General features: G+C 41.2%; 1 protein-coding gene across 1 annotated transcript in view; it reads right to left on the bottom strand.

The window, feature by feature from the left end:
• ST3GAL6 (ST3 beta-galactoside alpha-2,3-sialyltransferase 6) overlaps positions 1 to 8,159 on the bottom strand; it is an 89,186-nt gene extending 81,027 nt beyond the window's left edge. The window contains exon 1 of the mRNA XM_028119157.2: positions 8,035 to 8,159. The gene's annotated coding sequence lies outside the window, so the exon portion shown is untranslated. The remainder of the gene's footprint in view (positions 1 to 8,034) is intronic.
• Between the last annotated feature and the right edge of the window lie 8,411 nt (positions 8,160 to 16,570).

Genomic DNA, 16,570 nt, shown 5'->3' with positions numbered 1-16,570 from the left:
GAAATAGGCATTCAGACTACAGACGCTTACTGAGATTCTCTGTGTGTCCTGCATTGGCTAGGTTCAAAGGAAACAGTGGTGAACTGACAGATCCCCTGCTGCGATGATGCTGCTTGCAGACTAGCAGACTTGTAGACAGATACTGTTTATCCCCATCTTGTAACAGAGTGGTAGAAACTAGAGGACACAACTAATGGGAGCACCTTGAAAGGTGACATTTGTGATTTTCTTTATGCAGAAAACAATCTACCGGGCACCTGGGTGGCTCAGTTGGTTGAGCAGCTGCCTTCGGCTCAGGTCAAGATCCTGGAGTCCTGGGATCGAGGCCCGCATCGGGCTCCCTGCTCGGCAGGGAGTCTGCTTCTCCCTCTGACCCTCCCCCCTGTCATGTGCTCTCTCTCTCATTGTCTCTCTCTCAAATAAATAAATAAAATCTTTTAAAAAAAAAAAAAGAACAATCTTCCTTGCTTATTTTTTTCCTTAGGGATTCTCCTTTCTTAGGGTTACCTTTGCTTAAAATGGAGGAAACATGTACTCAAAATTTGCCAGAAGACAATTTCTATCCAAGGATTCTTAGCCACTGAGATGTGAGTGACTTTTCCGAAAAGGTCTTTAGATGTCTGACACTCTGATCCTGATTACCCGCTATAGCTCCAGGCCCTAAAGCAGATTATTGGGCACCATCCCAGGGCTTCTGATTCTGTAGAACGAGCATGTGGCTCAAGAATTTTAATTCTAACAGGCTCCCAGAAATCACAGATGCTGCCAGTCCAGGGCCCACGCCCTTTAAGAAGCATGGTGTAGGGAAGTAAATATACCAACTTCCCAAGCAAAACTCGTTATTAAAGGACTGTGAGGCAGAAAATGTCTCTGTTTCACAGGAGCAAGAACAAGGCATAAGTTATTTATAAAATGCAAATTTAAGTAGGTAGGCAAAACTAAGTGAAATAATAAATATTTCATATCCTAAATGCAACGATTCTCTTGAAGTTAGAAACCTTCCTTCTATCACGGATTTTCCCCAGATTTGAAATACTCTGAAGCTGGGATACTTTATGATTTGACTTGAAATAAATCTTCTTTTCCTCTCCCATAGAGGTTTTAGAAATTTAGAATAAAAAAAAATCTGACTCTGTCCAAATAAGTAGCATAATGTTAGAACTTTGTGATTAGAAGGCAGCCCCAAGGACGTGGGGACTGTGTTGTTTCCTGTGAATGAGCCTCTTGGGAGACAAACCTCTGAGGGAGCCTCATCAATAGCAAACAGCACTAGGATGGTGGTGACAATCCAGAGCTGGTGGCATGAGAAGACAGGCATTAAGATGCTTTAAAGAAGAACGTGAAAATGGAGAGAATCTATATTTTAATCTACTTGCCATCTGAAAATCCATGTGTCTAGTATCAAGAGGATTACATCGACATGCTGAGTTATTAGTAGAAACATAATAACCACATCAAGAAAAGTATCTATGCTCAATTATTCTAGCCCCCCCCCCATGTCTGTTACAGTAAAGTACTTTATTGGCTTGACACAACACAAATTAATTTTCCTACAGTTCTGGAGGCCAGAAGTCTGAAACCAACTTGTCAGCAAGGCTAGATTCCTTCCAGAGTCTGGAGGGGAGGTTCATTTCCTTGTCTTTTCCAGATTCTAGAGGCCACTCATATTCCCTGGCTTATGTCCCTTCCACCATTTTCAAGGCTTGCACGGTAGCATCTTCAGATTTTCTGACTGCGATGCCTGCTTCTCTCAACACATGCCCTTTCTGCCTCTGACACCCCTGTCTCCCTCTTTTAGGGACCTTGTGACCTTGGGTCCACCTGGGTAGTCTCCCCATCTCAAGATCCTTAACTTCATCATGTCCGTAAAGTTTCTTTTGCTATTTAAAGTAGCATACTCACAGTTTCAGGGGATTTGTACGTATACATCTTTGCGGGGGAGGGCATTATTTGACTTCCCACATATGCCATTTATTTTTTCTGGTCAAAAAAACACTTGCAGTAGTGTTTTCAATATGGGGCGTTACATTTTTCAGGAAGAAATCAATAAATGGTGTTATATAGAAGAAAATGACCACGAATCATTCATTCACTCAGCAAATATTTGTGTTCATGATGTGCCAGGCACAAGGCAAGGAGCACTCTGCAGATACAGGTAAGACCATATGCGGCTGTCGAGTGTGGTGCGTATGAGCCGGGACTCTGAAGCCTAATCATCTGGTGTTGAATCCTGGCCTCACCATTTATACACTGTGTGACCTGAGCAAATTACTTAATTTCTCCGTGCCTCAATTTTGTCACTTCTGAAATTGAGATAAAATTAGAACTGTTCCGTAGGGCTCGTATGGCAATTCAGTGAGATTCTCCATAATGCCCCTGGCACACTGGCCCGTGTGTGGGGTTTCATAAATATTGGTGTTGAGGCAGAGAGTGAGAGGACAGTGACTAAAGAGCATGGAGTATATAATGGCCACAGAGAACTTGGAAGTGTTTTCCAGAGCTAGGTCTTAAAAGATCAGTTTCCTGTAGTTAGCTGGGGAGAAATAAAGGGACATGGGGTGAGAAGACCAGTGAAGGATTGGAGACCACGAGGAATGGCTGAGGAGCCTGGGGGATGTTAGCCAGGACTCACATGAGAACTGTATTTAAGTACTATGCTTGGGCAGTTGGCACAACAAGAGAAATTAGACTTATTTTACTTCTATCCAGAAAAACATATCCAAGCCCAAGTGGAAATGGCAAAAACATTCATCTTGATACTTGAAAAAAAACTTGTGAATAATCAGTTCCCCACCCCCCCGCCCAAGGGTGATATAATCCTTTCTCTGTGCACCACTGACTGTCAAAATACACTGTCTTCTTTTTTTTTTTAAAGATTTTTATTTATTTATTTGAGACAGAGAGAGCAGGGGGAGGGGCAGAGGGAGAGGGAGAGAGAGTATTTTAAGCAGACTCCCCACTGAGCAGGGAGCCCAGTGCTGGACTCCATTTCATGACACTGAGATCATGACCTGAGCTGAGAGCAAGAGTCAAACACTTAACTGCCTACATCACCCAGGTGTCTCTACACTGCCTTCTTTATGGGGTGGTCTGTCCTACATCCATTTTCCTCTTTACCCTTGTCAGTAGAAACCCAAGTACTTTCAGGAATCAGTGGGCCATAAACTTTAAGGGAGGCTGGGCTTCTCCCCAGCCCCAGGGGTGTAAGCCAGGATTGGTCTGAGCCAAGCATGGTAACCACTGCCTTTGTTGTTATTTAGGTCAGGAATGGGCATTTGCGACCCAATTCTTGCCAATGAGATAGGAGAGCAAGGCCTTTGGAAAAGTCTTGATCTCTTCAAAAGATGAATGAGGGAAGTGAGTGCTCTCTTTCTCTGCCCTGACTGTGAGACATCTTTGTGTGAAGATGTGATGCCTGGAGGTGTGGCATCCATCCTGAAGTGGGAGAGGACACATCTGAGGACAAAGCTAACCTCTGAGGAAGGCAGAGCAAGAAGACAGAAAGGGTCTGGATCCTTGATGAGCTGGATGAGCTACTAAATTATCCAACCCTGGAATCATCATGTAGTATGTCACTTATTATACTAATATGTAATACAGTCAAATATACTCAGTGTTAGGAAAGAAAACACATTTTTCCTTCTTACAGCCCAGAAAGCATCCTGCACATCAAACTAGCAGCACAGACCCCTTGACAATTCAGGCTTTCAGCAGAAAATAACCACAGACTCTCTGTTGGTCTTATCAAAATGCTAGCTTTGAGAATGAATTTTGAGTGATTACTGACCTGATTTTCTGGCAGGAGATTCTGTTAGGTACATTTTTGTGTTCATTTTTATTCTCTGTTTATCCTCAATTTTATCTTTTGGATCAAGTCATATCATTAAAGTGCTATTATCCAGCCAATTATAGTTAACACTGCAGGGTGTCTAATAATGGAATAGGCTCCCTGCATTAACTAAATCCTGTCCAGAATTAATTTCTACGTAGGTAAAAGAGTAATTTCCTAATTTCTAAAATATCTACCATCCTATGATATCAAAATGTGTAAGCATTGCACTAAACTCTCTATATGTTGATAAACTGATTCATCTGCTATTGCAAAAATTCAACCAAGAGATAGGAAACTATGTCAACAGCAACAACAAACTAATGGAGGTTGCAGCAAAGGATTATTTAATAAATGTTCTTCTCTTGTGTGGAAGAGAGAACTGTCCCTGATTTCTGCTAAATGTTCTTTTGGGACCATATACCCCTAATCTCCTTACAGTCTTGGGCTTCTCACTTCATTTCCTCTTCTACCCCCTCCATCTGATCTTCATTTTGAATCAGGATGAGTTGAGATACTTTGCTGGCCCAGTTTAGGTTCTGGAAAGGGATAGCTCCTTGGAGATAACAGTGACATGCTTTTCTCTTCTCACACTGCTCCTCTTTATAGATTTTACAGGACCCCTGCCGGTATTTACAGGTGAAAATAAAAGTAGTTTCATTCCGAGGCACATCCTTGCCCAAGTTTGTTGAGAATATTGATAAAGGACAACACATTTGTAAGAATCCTCTCTTTAAAAGCTGGACAGAGCGAGAAAATCTGACCTGTCATCGCCCAGTCTAGGGAAGAATCTCAGTCCAGTCAAACTTTAATCACAATGTCTGATTCAATGAAAAGACCAAGTGTTTCCACTTCTCGCTGACCCTTTTCTAGTTAGAAGGCAATGGTTTCCACAAGTCTGCTGCTATGTTTCAACCGCTTTTATAGAGTCCATAACCCAGGGACACCTGGGTGGCTCAGTCGGCTAAGCATCTGCCTTCAGCCCAGGTCATGATCCTGGGGTCCTGGGATTGAGCCCCACATCAGGCTTCTTGCTCAGCAGGAAGTCTGCTTCTCCCTCCGCCTGCGGCTCCCCCTGCTTGTGCTTTCTCTCTCTCTCTCTCTCTGACAAATAAATAATATCTTTTTAAAAAATAAGGTGCATAGCCCACATTTTCTTATTTTCTATATTTGTAGATGCTCTGGCATTTGGGTCCTCCCTGACTGGTGTAATATTGTAATTTATAATAAGAAACACAGGTTTCCCCTACTATCTGAAAGTAGAGCACTCCCATGAAAGCTTTTGTAAACTGCAATTTATATGAAAATATTTTGTGACCATTCCCAAACCCCCAAAATAACCTCTCTTCGGCTTTTCCAGTACCTTAGGACACATCTTGCTAGCAGTTGCACAAAATAAATAGAGACAAAACACAGACGCTCACAGACACAGTTCAAAGCTATGGCAGTCTGATGCTGAGTGTGATTCCCGGGGAAGGCAGCCCCTCTCACTGCTTGGTACGTGCTGCCTCTGAAAGGCTCAGTGCACAACAAACACTAAACACTATTTCCACCAAGTGAGAATCCTCTTCAGATTGTGTTTAGTTATCGAAAGCAGGTACTGAGGTACATCGCTCTTTTTTTAAAAGTGTTCTAACTCAAACTTTCAAAAAGTGGGAATACTTGTAAATATCAGGTTTGAGTCCCATTTCTGGAACAGAGCTCCTAAAAACCCTTGGAATTTCGTAAGTGTTAAGAGTGACAAAGGTGTCTTTTGTTATATTAGTGAGATAACTTTAGGACTGAACCAAAGGAAGGGGCCGGTTGCCAAGGGAACCAACCATGTGATTAGACTGGTGGAATTTTCAGTCCTACACCCAGACCTCTGAGGAGGGGAGAGGGGCTAGAGATTGAGTTCAGTCACCAATGGCCAATGATTTAATCAGTCATGCCTATGTGAGGAAGTCTCCATAAATCCCTAAAGGATGGGGTTGGGAGAGAGCTTCCACGTTGGTGAACACTGTGATTTGGGGAGAGTGGCGCACTTAGACTTAGAAGCTCCATACCCTTTCCCCATACCTTGTCCTATGCAACTCTTCCATCTGTCTGTTCCTGAACTATATCCTTTTATAATAAGCTGGCAATCTGGTAAGTAAAATGTTTTTCTGAGTTCCATGAGTTGCTCTAGCTTATTTTTTTTTTAAGATTTTATTTATTTATTGGACAGAGAGAGACACAGTGAGAGAGGGGACACAAGCAGGGGAGTGGGGGAGGGAGAAGCAGGCTTCCCACTGGGCAGGGAGCCCGATGTGGGACTCGATCCCAGGACCCTGGGATCATGACCTGAGCCAAAGGCAGACGCTTAACAACTGAGCCACCCAGGCGCCCCAAGTTGCTCTAGTTTATTAATCAAACACAGGGAGGGGGTTATTGGAACCTTCAGTCTATAGCTGGTAGGTCAGAAGCACAGGTGACAAAACTGGACTTGGGATTGGCACGTGAAGTGGGGACTGGGGGGGCAGTCTTGTAGGACTCAGCCCTTAACTTGTAAAATCTGATGCTATCTCCTCTTTTTTTGTGCTGCTTTTTTTTTTTTTTAAAACTACTTCAAGACAGAACTAGGTAATAATACCTGCCCAATTTATTTTTGAAATGTTTTTAGGGAGCAAAGATATTAATAGACATATCCTAGTACCTGATTAAAATCTTTAGAGACTCAAGGCCCCCAAATGTTATGAAGCCCATTCTCAATATATAGTTCTAATGGGGACACATGGGTGGTTCAGTTGGTTAAGCATCCAAGTCTTTGATTTCAGCTCAGGTCATGATCTCAGGGTGGTGAGATTGAGCCCCACCTCGGGCTCTGTGCTCAGTGCAGAGTCCGCTTGGAGTCTCTCTCCCTCTCTGCCCCTCACCCCACTTACACTCTCTCTTTCTCTCTCTAAAATAAGTAAAATCTTTATATATATATATAATATATATGTACATATATATAATCCTATATAAAAATAATACTAGGCTATAATGTAAGTGGAATGGAGGCCAGCAAGAGCCTAATTTTATTTTCACATGACTTCTGTAGTCTAAAAATATAACCATATGTCAACATCTTTAAAAAAATATTTGGCACCTCTTTTCCTGGTGCCCTAAAAACGTGCTTAATCAGCCTTTGGATAATCAAGTTCTAACTGAGCACCTACTGTGGGAAGCTCTGTGCTTTTTTTTTTTTAAAGATTTTATTTATTTATTTGAGAGAGAGAGAATGAGAGACAGAGAGCATGAGAGGGAAGAGGGCCAGAGGGAGAAGCAGACCCCCCGCCGAGCAGGGAGCCCGATGTGGGACTCGATCCCGGAATTCCAGGATCATGACCTGAGCCGAAGGCAGTCGCTTAACCAACTGAGCCACCCAGGCACCCGGGAAGCTCTGTGCTTTATGCCAGGTGATGAAATTGGGTAATATGACAGTGAATGAGTGATGGCCTTCTTGATTACTTCTTAAGGTCATCAGAAAAGGTTTCTCTGAGGAGGGAACTTTTGAGTGGAGGCCAACCTGTGCTCCTGAGTAAGGAGAACCAAGCTATGGAAAGATAATGGAAGAAGCAATCCAAGAGGAGGAAGTGAATGAGAAACAGGATCCTGGAAATTAAGTAATTTCCCAACTAGGCAGGGAGACAGACATAACCTTGGCTAATTTTAACACAGTGTGTTTGTTTCCTGCTGTACTTGCAATGAGAACAGAGTGCTCTGAGAACCCCGAGGAAGGAATGATTAATCAGAGCTGAGAAATGTGCAAGGGCTGCGCCAAGCAGGGTATATAAAGATGTAGAACAGTACTTGAAGACTGAAATCCTGCCTTCACCAGAGAGACAGCTCTCAGAAACAGATTGGGGCTGCACCCCACATTTGCCCAATCCGGGTCTCTGCCTGGAAATCTGTTTTTAACCAGCACACAACTGATCGGAAGACATTTTGGAAGTTTGGAGATCAGGCCTTAGAGTCAGCCAGATGACTTGGCCACACAGCTTACGTGTCACTGTCCCCATCAATGACGTGAGGTTAATAATACAGTCTTGCGCCCTGGGTAACTCTGCGGACGAAGCGAAGTAGTATTTGTACAACGTCCTCTATTCTGGCCTTTTGTAAGAAAAGTACAGCTTTGGCTATGACTGAGTCAAGAACTGACCAAGTGGTGCCCGAGGTCACGTAGCATAATCTCAGAATCTTACCTGGTAAGAGAAATGACAGAGGCAAGGTTACAGCCATCAGGCTAGGCAAGGAAGACCAAAAGAGCAGCGTCCAGGCTACGGGTTTCCCCCCGGGGCCAGAGTCCGGTGAACAGCTTTGAGGTTGTCAAAGCTTTGTAGGAAACTGCTGGCTTGGCCTCGCCCTGTTTTTCTTTTTTCTACTTCCTCTTTTCAAATGCAAATTGTTTAAAGTCTTTCCCACCCTAAGATGCAAGCCTCGCCCTTGGCTTAATCAACAGAAAAAAAAAGGAAAACCCCTGGGAAAGTGGGGGAGTTAGTTGGGCAGAGGGAGGTCAGGACTGGGAAATAATGGGTTGACCCAAACCGCTTCTAGAGTCCATTTAGCCTGAAAAGCGCTGCCAGCAACCAACGAGCTCATCCCTCACAACTGGTCTGAGGAGCCCAAGGATGGAGGCAGGCAGTGCTGTCCACCCCCGGCCCCCTTAATTAAAACATTGTTCATCTCATCCTACACTAACTACCCAGAAACCAACGCTCTGACCAAACAAAACCACTCACTTTGGGATGGGCGTCAGAAGAACAGTTTTTAGGAAATGGTTTACCAGGGTCAATTTATTTGTAGATAGGTACATGAGAAACCACCTGCCTTTTTAAGCTCCAGTTAGCTCCAAATATATATGAGATAATGGAAATTCCTTTTGGGGGATGATTTCTTTTTAAGCCCTACTACCTTCTTTCCGTAGTTGTGGTAGAGTGACAAATTCGGCTCCCATTGCTGCAGTGAGAAGGGGGTTTGAGATTTTGTACTTTGTGAAAGGAGGAAGGGCAGCAGGACGCCTTGTAGGAAGGAACCACTCATACACATGGCCTCCTGCCTTCCAGAGACAGTGAGGAGCTGTCTCATGCAATGAGACATGCAAAGATCATGGCTTTGGGCTCAGCCAGGCCTGGGTCCCAATTCCTGACGTGCTCGGTACTAGCTGGCTCCTGGAACAAGAGGCTTTTGCTCTTAGACTTTTCTTAATCTGTTATATGCCAGGCACTCTTCTCTGAGCTGGTAGCTACAATAAACAGTCATTCCCTTGCCATCCAGTTTCGGCCTGAGCGACCAGTTATCTGATCATCTAGCCTACTGGAGGCCCAGAGAGTCTTCGTATTGTGAAAGCAGATAAAGTTTATCAACAACCAAAGCTTTTTAACTACCTTATCTCAGTTCAAAGCAAAGAAACCACTTTTTTTATAACTGGGATGTATGTGTATGTGTCTGTCTATATAAATTTTATATATAAATTTATTTATAAGTATATAAGTATATATATCTACATGTATATAAAATGTGTGCTACCATATTTTCTTAAGGCTAAGAACATTTAAGTTTTTGCATTTAGTCAGTGCTCAAGGGCTGGTTCTGAAAAGACAGTATTACCTATATTTTGCAGTTTGATTCTTTTATACATGTATAAAATAACTTGTAAAATAGCAAGCAAGTCTGAACAAAAATTCTGGACCAAGAAAGAAAAATAAAGAGTAGTTGTAATGTGGAATCTAAAATGATCAATTGAATCCATATGTGTTGTAACTCATATTTTTGGCTCTTTCTGTCCCCATCTCATATTTTAATAACCCCTCATGTATGTATATGCATATATACATATGTACCACATATATATATATATATATATCATACACACATCCAGACACACACACATATGTAGCAGGCACCGTCCTAAGCTCTTTAAAGGTATTATCTGATGTAATTCTCACAGCAGTCCTGAGGCTCAGAAAAGTGAAGTCTCCTCTCAGAGTTTGACAATGTCAAATTTTGGTGTAGTGGCTGAAAATAATATCCTCGATTATTTGAAAAGGATATTAAAATGCCTCTTTCATTTTCAATTACTCATCTTGTGTGAGGCTGGAGTTTCTTCATTTATTTCAACCAAAACAATATATAGAAACAGATTGAAGGAATGGACAGACGAGAATCCAGTTGTGCCTGTTAAGCTAAATACTAAAGAGATTTGCAAACATATAAAACAATGTCGCTCGTATTGCAGACTTTTTTGTTTGTTTTGGAAAAGATAATTATTTTTCATAGTTTTACATTATGATAACACGTAGTGGACTTATTTTTGTTATTTAAATGAGTTAATAAATAAATACATGTAAATATTTAATTTTTTATCAATAAATAAACATATAAAAAACAAAGCAAGAATGATGCTACATTATGTCCAACAGTCAGGGAATGAGACAAAATGATCCTGTGAGACTCCCTCCAGCTTGAAGTTTTCATGATTCTAAAATTTTTGTCTGTTGATAACTCTGGTTAAACCTATTGGAGGCTTAGTCATCAACAAAAAGCCCAAGTGAAGTCCAATATATTGGCTCATGTTTTTCTCAAAGAGGGCCAAACCCCACATCCCAACCCCATCCACTACAGAGCTTCCATAGAACACAGTACTGTGTCAGCCAGGGTGAACTCCATCTGCCTGTCTCACAAAAGAATGGAGTTCTCTACGAACATGGTCATACCTTTTGGGACATATGAGTGAGGGTGTATCAGGGCAATTGATTGTTTCTTTTCTGCACTGAAAGCAGAAGCACAGGGATAGAATGCTGACGTAAAGAGTGACCTGACACATTAGAAGAAATCTAACCATATGTGCCACATTGAGTTTAATATCAACTGAATTTCGAACATCGTATTTGACATTCTATTTATTAGACAAATATTTACTGAGTGTCCAAGATATGCCATGTATCAAATACATAATATTTACTAGTCACAGGTCTAGAAGAATGCTTTCTTTTTCCCCCTGAAAAATAATCTTTAACCAGAGCACTATATTAAATGTTTCATACTTAAGTGTCCTCTTCATTTTGGTCCACATCTAACAGTATTTTATTTTAATAATATGAATTCACCAACATTTATTCTGTACATATGCTTGCTGATGACTGTGGGTCATCTAATCCTTGGGGGAACCAAGCCATATGGATTTGGTCCATCTCTTAGAAAGTTCACAACATAGATGGGCAATTATAAGATGTATGCTCAGGAAATGCAGTCACTCAACAAAGGAGTAAAATGAGTATTAGATGGTATGAACTGTGCATAGTGCAGGGACAGAAACATCTCTTTGGCCTGAGGGGTACATAGAGGGACCTTTGAAGAAGAGCATTTTAGTGACAAAGAGGGAGGGCATGTGGGCTGACTCTGAGGGGAGAGGACAATCGTGGGTGTGGGGACAACGTATAGGCTTTTTGACTTGAGAGAATGGTTTGTAGGCATCCTGGAAATCTTTTCCTTAACTTCTGATACACAATCTCTTCTTTCTTTTTTTCCATGAAGTCCACTTGTTGCAAAGATGAGCATTCAAAGACCTAGGTCCATGTCTCTTGAAAGCCCCCACGATCGGCCCTTCCTGTTGTCTTCGTCTGGGTTGTCCTTCCCTTGCCTTCTCTGGTGGATTAATTACTTCCATTTACTACTCATTTTTCAAGGCCCGGATACAATTTTACCTACTCTGAGATACCTTCTTCAAGCAGAACCCTCCTTTTTTCTCTTCCCATAGCATAATGCTCATCTTAAATAATTATTTATTTTGTATTCTCAGCATGTCATGTTCATCTTTGCGTCTCCAGTTTCCTCAAGAATCCTGGCATGAAAGAATATTTTTTTTAATTTTTTACTGTTATGTTAATCACTATACATTACATCATTAGTTTTTGATGTAGTGTTCCATGATTCATTGTTTGCATATAACACCCAGTGCTCCATGCAGTACGTGCCCTCTTTAATACCCATCACCAGGCTAACCCATCCCCCCACCCCCCTCCCTTCTAGAACCCTCAGTTTGTTTCTCAGAGTCCGTAGTCTCTCATGGTTCATCTGACATGAAAAAATATTATGCTTGTTGAGGGAATGAATGAGCTGGTCCTAACACTCATGAGATCAATTTCACCTCTTCTAATGACCGATTTAATACCAATTTGACACTATCTTTTATAGATTCTGAGCAAAGTGGGATACTCCCTCTTTTCCTAATGTCAGAAAATCTTGGAGAAAAGTATTGGCTGTTATTGGCGTAGTCAAGTGTTTTATCCTAGACCTGGGCATCTGAATAAAAAAATTGACACCTGTTTCTTGCTTTTTACTCATACTCTTCTAGCACTCTATTTCTGTGCTAGCACTTCCATTTTAGACACTTGAAAACAAGACAGGAAGTCTGCACCCCCAACCCTCTTCCCGTATGCTTTTCTGATCCCTACTGACATTTGGGGCTGGATAATTCTTTGTTGTGGAGGGTTGTCCTATGTAGGATGTTTAGCAGTGCTCTTACCTCCACTCACTAGATTCCAGTAGATACCAATTGTGCAACCAAAACTCTCTCCAGACATTGCCAAATAACCCCTGCAGGATAGAATTGCTCCTGGTTGAAAACTACTGCTTTAAGTCCTCCCTTTAAACACACACACACACACACACACACACACACAGAAGCACAAGCGCACACACACATGCACACACACAAAAGCACAAGCGCGCACACACACACACACACTCTCTCTCTCTTCCTTTCAGGCTTCTTTCTTTTCCTCTTCCCCTTCTTCTTTCTTCCTCATCCTTTTCTTGGCAAATGTCATCATAATTTTCCCTTCATCCTCAGCAACTAATTCTCAGGAAAAACAGTTAACATTCTCTCAGGAAACAGAACATGTGAAGCCATTATTGGTCACTAATGACTTAGGGTAACCAAACATCCCAGTTTGACAAGGACTGAAGAAGTTTCCAGGATATGAAAATTTTAGGGCTAAGATTGGAGACATCCTGGGCAAACCAGAATGCGTTGGCGTCCAATCCTTTTAACCTCTGACCCATATGGTCCAGTCTGTGTATAAAGTCTCACTCATAGAAGCCCAGATCAAATATCTATTAGTTATAAAAATGGAATTACATTCTATTTTCTGTGCTTTTATAAATGTGCTAAAGCTGATTCTTTAACACCTTCCCACCAGCAACATCTGTCTTACCTTTTCCCCCCTTCCCTGATTGCCTTATACACACACTACACCAGCACCTTTCATTTGTCCTAAATTTCCAAAATCTCTTCTCTCTTTCTTTTGAGGATTAACTTAACCTCTTTCCTTCCTCCTCTAACCTCTCAGGTTCTCCCTGCATTGCCACATTTCAACATAAATTGCAGGAACTGACTTGGCAGTGACAGAGGAGACACTCCCTGGGTGGGTGGATGGGTATTGGAGGAGAGAAACAATGGTCTGAGTCATCACTGGCTTGTAGGGAGGAAGAGCAACACCGGAATCATTTACATGTAATATCACATATGTATTAGTTGATGAGCTGCTGCCCAGTAAGAATAGCTAGAACTGGGAGCAGAGGAATGAGAAAGTCCTAACAGCTGAGCTTTGATGGGATGTGAAGATGGAAAACAGAAGATATAGCTAGGCAGGGTTCTGTGAGAGTGGCTGTGGGAGGGTATAAGGCTGCCAGTGCTTAGTAATCGTTCCTGAGTATGTAGCAAGGGGCAGAGGTCAAGGGTAAGGGCATTAAAGGGGAATACAATTTGCTGTTTCACATCGTTCGATAAAGCCAATGATACGTTCTTCTGGCTAGACCTTCATCTTCAGCTCCTTTCTCCCCAACAGCGAGTCCTTTTAACCCTGGTTACCATTAGACCAACTAATTTGTCTTTCCTTCAAATGTTTTGAGGTCACTACACCACCACCGCAAAATCTTTTCTTTAGCGGAAGTTCTAAAACACAAGAGTAAGCTCTGAGAGGAAAATATTAAACTATGAGGTCACTGCTGTAATATCAAATGCCACTTAAAAGAAGATGGAAACACTTCTCACGTATGGAAGCACTAACACTTTTGAGAAAGAGACAGAAGGATTCCTGGGCTCTTAGTCTGTGCACTTAAGATTCTGTTGCATTTTCTACATGTAAAAGGTTTCCCAAGTAGCCCTCATGATTCATATTTTGAATGTCATGAAATTTGAATTATTTGCTTCACTTACAAATACCACTTTTTTCCATTTGGGGCAAAAGATCAAAGCATCTGAAAGGAGGAAGAAGGAGCCGATTGCAGACAAGAGCATTTATTTCTATTTATGGGATTTGAATTCTGTAGAATGACTGAAATCATTTTTATGTTTCAGGCTCATAATGACTCAGCTCTTCCTTTGCCAGTAAATGTAATTATGAATGAACCTTGCCCTGCCTTTCCCAGAGGCAGATAATGCTTTTTATTTCATTAAGTCTAATTCAATCAGCAAGAGCTTCTGTTTGCTGAACTCTGAGTGGGTTGAGCATGCTGTGTGTGTTTCATTTTTAACATTCATTTAACGTTTATTATAAAAATTATCATATTATCTCTATAGCCATAGTCTTCCCTAACAATCCTGTATCGAAAACGCTCTGGAAATATATTATCCCTTTGGGGTCTGTATTACTTTTCTATTGCTGTTGTGACCAATTACCCCTGACTTTGTGGCTAGAAACAACACAGATGTTTGTCTTCTAGTTCTGGATGTGACAAGCCTGAAATGAGTTTCCCTGAGCTAAAATTAGTATCAGCAGGGTGGCATTGACTCTGGAGGCTGGATGGGAGAATCTGTTTTCTTGCCGTTTCCAGCATTTAGAGGCCACTGGTCTTTTGCTCCATCTTCAAAATCAGCAGCACAGAATCTCCAAATCTTTCTGTGACTCTGACCATCTTCCTCCTTATTCCACATTTAAAAGGCCATTGTGATTACACCATAGCCACTGGATATTCCAAGATGACCCACATACTTTACACTCAGCAGATTGGCAACTCTCATTCCATCTGCAACCTTAGTCCCCCTTTGCCGTGTAACAATACACTTGCAGGTTCAGGGAATTAAGATGAGGACATTCTTGGAGGGCCATTATTTGCCTACCAGGGTTCCAGCTATACCAGGGGTAGTCCTGCTAGACTCCCATCCTTGGTGGTGTCTGAGCCTTGTCTTTTTTCACCAGAATTGGTCAGTCATGGAAACAGAAATGCAAAGCCACCAGGGATCTGGAGATGCATTCAGGCAAAGTTTGGCTTTGATTCTTGCTTACCTCCTAGGTTTCCCATTTTACTTATTCATTTTAATTTTAACTCCAGTGAGTTATTGGTTTTAGGTGTACAATATAGTGGTTCAACAATTCTATACGTTACTCAGTGCTCATCATGGTAAGTGTTCTCTTAATCCTCCTCACCTATTTCACTCCTCGCCCTACTCACCTCCCCTCTGGTGACCTTCTGTTTGTTCTCTATAGTTCGGAGTCTGTTTTTTGGTTTGCCTCTTTTGTCTTTGTTCATTTGCTTTGTTTCTTAAATTCCGCAGGAGTGAAATCATACATTATTTGTCTTTCTCTGACTTATTTCACTTAGAATTATATTCTCTAGATCCACCCATGTTGTTGCAAATGGCAAGATTTCGTTCTTTTTTATGACTGATATCCCATATGCCATATATATATATGTATATATATATGCGCCACCTCTTCTTTATCCATTCCTCTATCAATGAGCACTTCAGTTGTTTCCATAATTTGGCTATTGTAAATAATGCTGCACTAAACACTGGGTTGTATTTATGTTTCTGAATTAGTGTTTTTGTATTCTTTGGGTAAATACCCAGTAGTGGAATTACTGGATCATATGGTAATTCTATTTTTAATTTTTTGAGGAACTTCCATGTTGTTTTCACTTCCTGCTTTTCTTCCTGGGTACCTTAGTTTCCTTGCCCTCTCAGAGAAGCATTAAATAGATGTCACACTTTTTTCCTTCATAAAGCTTAAATTGGTTTTATAGATTGAGACGTTGAAGAGAACAAATGTTCTGCTGTGCCAGAGATCTTGCAGTTGCTCTTAGGAAATACAAGTTTGGTCTGGTCTAATAATAATTTACCTCCATTCCTGCAAGTGTAATGTTAAAACTACAAACTCTTATCCAAGTAGATACTCCTTTCCCCTCTCTCAGTCTGCTTCAAGCTTGCAACCTTTAGTGGAAGAACGGGGCATTTTGGCTCTGTTTCTTCTTATTCTCTCTGTTCTTATATATATGTAGCTATTGCTTTGAACTCATCCCAGCATAAGGGGTAGAGAGAGAGAGCTGTTTTGTCTAGATTATTGTCTAAGTAAAAAACATTTAAATATACACAAACTATTATAAGTAATGAGTCATTTACACTTTGATGCACTCAGTTGGGATAATTTTTAAAACTCTAATTTGTATTTATTTATTAAGATTATCTTAATAATTATCTTAATTAAGATTAAGATTATTGGGGCACCTGGGTGGCTTAGTCAGTTAAGCTTCTGACTTCAGCTCAGGTCATGATCTCAGGGTCCTGGGATCGAGCCCTGCGTCAGGCTCCCTGCTTCTTACTGGGAGTCTGCTTCTCCCTCCCCCTGCTCTTGTGCTCTCACTTGTTCCCCCCGCCTCAAATAAGTAAATAAATAAATAAATCTTTAAAAAAAAGATTAAGGTTATTTATAAATCTAATTTATATTCATTTACTTT

The sequence above is a fragment of the Eumetopias jubatus genome, unplaced genomic scaffold (assembly GCF_037043125.1).
Source record: "Eumetopias jubatus isolate StellerSeaLion01/CBP00866 unplaced genomic scaffold, mEumJub1_p1.0 scaffold_1, whole genome shotgun sequence".
Classification (NCBI taxonomy): domain Eukaryota; kingdom Metazoa; phylum Chordata; class Mammalia; order Carnivora; family Otariidae; genus Eumetopias; species Eumetopias jubatus.
The sequence above is the reverse complement of the archived record's forward strand: the minus strand, read 5'-3'. Positions and strand labels throughout refer to the sequence as shown.